The following is a 5426-nucleotide window of genomic DNA, read 5'->3' on the forward strand; positions in this document are numbered from 1 at the left end:
CCCGACAGAACAATGCTACAGCTTCCACGTTTTCCCGTAAGTAAGCGAGTCCAGTCGGGTGATTTGTTCTGCACATAAAGCCATGTAGAGTGGAGCAGCTAAGATCAAGTTTCCATACGAATTGCGCATTTGTTGATATAATCACCAAAATAGGAATTCATATGAATAAAACATGTCTGAAATGTACCCAGAATAAATGTTAAGCGCCATTTAATGCTAAAATAAATTGGCAGACCAATCCATATTCAGAGAAGGTTCATCTGGTCAGTGATATATGATTTAGGGATATCATTAGTATTTGTATTTACACTTAATGGAAATATTGTTAAAAATAGTAACATAGTATGGTGCTGTTTTTTTTTCTTTTTTTTCTTTCTTTTTTGTATAGCAAAATAGTTATTCTTATCCCGCTTACACAGAACTATTAAAGATACGTTTCACTGGTCCAACGATGACAAGGACCAGAAAACAGTAATTTCAAAGAAGGTAACTTGTTTGAGGAAAACAAAATGCCTGTTTTTTGCAAGAGCGCATAACCCTGTTTAAAGTAAAAGATCATTATAATGGTTTTGTTTTTAAACTGAAAAACACTAAACCAATAGTTGTATTTTGCTAAAAGATTTCATATGACAATTATAGTATATGATTTTCAACGATTCCCCTTAAATCCTTAGTATATTAGGCAATCAATAAATACCTGTATATTTCATAAATAGAGATTTACATGTACACGCAAAGACAAAATGTACGTATTTTTAAAGTGACACAAAACATTTCGAAACAATAAATACTCCCTCTTCCTTATATAGCGCCAAATGAAATTATTTTTGAGTGCCTCCAAATCCTAAAATGTTCACTATGCATTGTTTTGTGAAAGTGCAAAGTTTCTTGCTGGTATCATTAATTGCACATTTATCTGTGCTCCAAGCAGCGTGACAGCTGAAGATCACAAGACGTCCGTTTGTGAAATGTCAACAACTGGGAAAACGTTGTGGTGGGCCTCAGAATCAGTCGGCAGTCTCCGACTTTTCCCGGGACCCATCGCCATGACGTCACGATGAACGCCCACTGCGTCCACCATATAAAAGCTTCAGCATTTCGACGTGGAGAAAAACACCCCCGAACCGGATCAATAGCGTTCTTCGTAATAACGTAAGTATTATGTTGTTTATCTTTCACTCAACATGCAAAGTCACCTGCCCCACTGTCTGTTATCCTGTTGTGACCAGCCCAACTGTATGTCGATGTTTGGAATCGGAACTTCATTGTACGATTGTACTTCCATTCATGCCAAGCAGATATGCATCTGTACATTTGACATTTTTAAAGACCCATATGTCAAATGTGCAGCAGGACGGTGTCGTCAGTGAGGAGACGATGTGGTCCACGTCACACAAACCGCGTGGCCGGTAGTACGGGCATGTGTGGCATAATGCTGACAAACAGGCACCGCTCATTATTCAGTGCGAGAAAAATGAACGGCAATTTCTGATTTGTGGATGTAAATGTGATGATTCAGAAGTCCTTATCGGAAGGATGAGAGATTCTTTGCTATTTAATGCGAGACTTTTCCCTAGCTTAAACAAAATTATTTGCCTGAAGTATTCACACATCCACAATCGTGGGTAGTAACATTTTAAAGTTTCTACTTTGTCTTTTTATCCGGCTTTCAATAATGCACATATATCTTATAACATACCAATCTGTACCAGGCAATACAGTGATCCACAACATGAACACTGAGAAAAAAGGACATAATGTCGACCAAGTCAGTGAACCTGACCACCCGATCCCGTTATTCGCTTTTTACAACAAGCATGGGTGCATGGGCAGATCGATGCTCATGGTGTTGATCACTGAACTGTCTGGTCCAGACTAGATTATTTACAGACTGTTGCCAAATAGCTGGAATATTGCTGAGTGCATCGTAAAGCTAAAAGTCACCCTCTCATCTAAATTGCCACGACTAATTGTGCATCAGTGAAGAGGCGAAATTCGGGCAAATGTCAGAGTGGCACGACGATTTACACTTGTCTTTAGAGGCGCTCCCCTTGCTCGTACCACGATCTGAGATCGCAGGTTCGTGTCCTCGAAACGTCCGGACCATTCTTACTCGGCAGTTAAATTAAAGCGGTAGAAGTCTACAACCTTGATTTTGACCAAGATTTCAACACCTCAGCAGAGCATACCTCCCCTTCCGTCTTTTTTTCAATAGTCGCCTCTTATGGCAAGCATGTGATTGCTTAAGGCCTATTCTGCCTAGTTTGCGCACTGCTTCGTCCTGTTTCAGTTACGCACTTGACACGCAATGCGTGACGGAGAATGGACATGGTGCACATTGTCACGCAATGGCAAGCTATCGCAGGACTTATTTTGCGTCTAGGTCAAAGTAATGCTGGCGCATTTTTTTATGTATAATGTATGGCACGGTACACACGACGCGCATAGTTCCAGCATGGACATAAATTGCAGCAGCCACTTCACGCATGCGTAACGCAGTCGTGGTATTTTATGGTTCCGCATTGTCCCGCTTGACGCTACGGTATGAAAATAGCAGACATCACCCCCAGCTTAATGTATAGCTGTGGACCTACAAGATGTTTAACACCAGAGAACAAGCTGTTCTTGCTGAAAAGAACACCTGTCCACGAGGAAAATCCAAGAGGCTATACAGACTTTACTTGAGAATTTCCCCCGACGTATTCCAAGAGATGGTCGAGAAGCTAACCCCTCATCATAAGAAGACCACATTGATGAGAGAACTGGCAACGACTCTTCCCTTCCAAACCACTGGTAATTCTTTTGCCTGTATACAGTACAGGTTCAGAGTTGAAGTTAATACAATCTGCAAGTTCTTACTAGAAAACTTCAAAGCCATCATTATGATTCACAAGCACGAAGTACTCTGGGGCCCCCAAAACTGAGGAGTTGAAGGAGATTTCTGAAGGTTTACGTTGCAGATTTGACTTTCACAATTGTCTGGGGGCAGTGGATGGCAAGCGCATTGCTATGGAGAAGACACCCAAAGCTGCATCTACTACAATTATAAGGGCCTCTATGGCAGTGTACTGATGGCCCATGTAGATGCTGGATACAGGTTCTTGTATGTTGATTTTGGGTACAGGGTGGTGCTTCAGATGGAATATGGAAGAACTGTACTATGTATGTATGTGTGTGTGTGTGTGTGTGTGTTTGTGTGTGCTAGATTCGTTGTGTAAAGAAAGGTATTAAAGAAAGTGCTTTTATGCATTTATTTCTTTTATTTTTAATGAACACCCTCAGTCCCTGGGTTCATGAGAGGTGTGTCCATATCCTTGGAGTAAAGTGATAGCCCAATGCTACAGTCCGCTGAACCTGGATTAACATCCTTCTCATTCTCGGCGACCTCGATTTCCAACCTTCTCTGTGTTTCTGGTTCTCGTTGGGTCTTTTCTTCAAGACTTCTATCCACTGTGGGTTCTGCTCTTCTTCTGGTTGTCCTCTTCTTGACAGGCATCTTGGTGACTGATCGCTGTCGAGTTGAGGAATGTGGAGACTGGCGATGGGCTCGCTTTTATGTACATGTGCGGCTATCGCTGATTTGTGTGCAAACAATGCGCGAAGGCTTACTCATAGACTACGGCTTAGGCTCTAGTATTATAATTTTTATAGAAAAAAACAATCCCATTTTAATTGAAAAGCAGCCCCAGGTAGATCAAAGATTCAGAAACTGTGGAAATCTAGACCTGCTTCATTTAAGGCTTTAGCACTGCCGGGAAGGCTTGGCAGTAGGCAAAATAATGTGGTTCAGGGACTGTGAGGCAGACTAATTTACCCAATGCGTATCAAGTTCATGACATACGCAAAAAATTCGTGTCATGCCCAAACTATGCTGGAACTGGTCGTGCCATGACCATGTGAACAAGTCGGGACAATGCACAAGTCCCGCCAGCCCATTCTACAACAAGTTAGAAGGCGTCAACTTTGCGCAATCTGTCGCACGCAGTTCGTGGTCAAAGCAGGCCAATGCATGACACTGCTTGTCAGTGCACGCAGGGTTGGAAAATGACATGCACAGCTCTGCGAGTAGGTTGCGCAATGTTCACGACTACTTTAAACAAGTGGCACGAAGATTATGCGTGGCAGAAATTTTCAGCAGTTTTCTCTGCGCACAGGTTCCCAGCCCCTCACATTTTATGCACACTTCATACTATCTTAGGCAGAGTTTACTCACTGGCACGCAAAATTGCGTACCAGTTCGGGGACAGAATTCATGCAAGTGTCAGGGTGGCTTTACACGCGTAAATCATGGCGTTCTGTGGCTCAACGACAAAGGGCATCGAATTCGTGGTTGCAGATTATTTGGAAATGTTAGGAAAAACCACCATGTCTTTGAAGGTGTGCGGAATTGATGGTTATATTTTAATAATACAAATTAACTGTGAACGGTTACTAAAAGGGAGTGCGGGCTGAAGAGTAAATTGTGCAATGAAAGTCGACAGACCTGGTGTTAATATTTCGGTTGTTCAGGGAAAGCGGAATTGTCACTGCCATATATTCGAATGGTTTGTGCAGACTGTGGCACAAAACAGAATGCATTCCCATGTTAACTTGGTATCAGTTTGAAGGTCTGAACCTTCCTTGCTGCAGATGACCCAGTAGTGATGCATTTATTTGTCACATGATCAAACAACAACATCCATTTGAAGGAATAATTTGTGTGTGTATTTTCTTTTTCAACAGGCAAAGATGAGGGGATTTGCTTTCGTTGCACTAGTCATTGTGGCTACGACGTGCTTGGTGAGTAACGCCAGGATGGAGGCGCTATCAGAAGTCAGTTGCTACGCTAGCTACCACCAGCGATTGGCTTTGTATGGGAGGTGTAGAACTCAAGGCAAAATGATGGCCATGGATGGAGATGGCTCACCAGGGGACTGCTTCTGGGTGTGCAGACCAATTCCCGGACCTTTCAGGACTTCTCGTTGATGTTTTGATGGGACAGTGGTCTTTCCTTGAAGTCAGGATTATTCAGAATATGGAGCTCATTAAATACTGTGCACCTTATATCGTGTGTCTGTGCTTGCAGTTTGCATGCTCTTTTTCTTGCTTCATATCAATCAAAAGTAGAATCCTGTATTGTGGCGCCATGGGCAACTCGGCGAACCAGACAGTCTCAGCATGCCCAAGTATAATCCCACCAAACACAGATTTTCATTCATATCAATGCATGTCGACTTGGTGTTGGGTTGAAAGACTGAGTAGATGCAGGTCATGACATTTACCACTCGCCAAAACACGGAACTGACAAACCAAGACACAGACTGGACCCCACCACACATCAGACAAAACTAGGAGACAGTAAGGCCACAAACCACAGAAGTAACAAACGAGGACACAGTCTATATACACCACAAAAACACAGAACTGACAAACCAAGACACAACTTA

General features: G+C 42.6%; 1 long non-coding RNA gene across 1 annotated transcript; it reads left to right on the plus strand.

Annotated features, from left to right (window-relative positions):
- The first annotated feature begins 229 nt into the window (after nt 1-229).
- Nucleotides 230-5043, plus strand: LOC137277688 (uncharacterized). Its single transcript, XR_010956627.1, has 2 exons — nt 230-1152; nt 4723-5043. It is a non-coding gene; the product is annotated as an uncharacterized lncRNA (long non-coding RNA).
- Nucleotides 5044-5426: the final 383 nt, after the last annotated feature.

This window comes from Haliotis asinina, chromosome 3 (assembly GCF_037392515.1).
Source record: "Haliotis asinina isolate JCU_RB_2024 chromosome 3, JCU_Hal_asi_v2, whole genome shotgun sequence".
In the NCBI taxonomy this organism is placed as follows: domain Eukaryota; kingdom Metazoa; phylum Mollusca; class Gastropoda; order Lepetellida; family Haliotidae; genus Haliotis; species Haliotis asinina.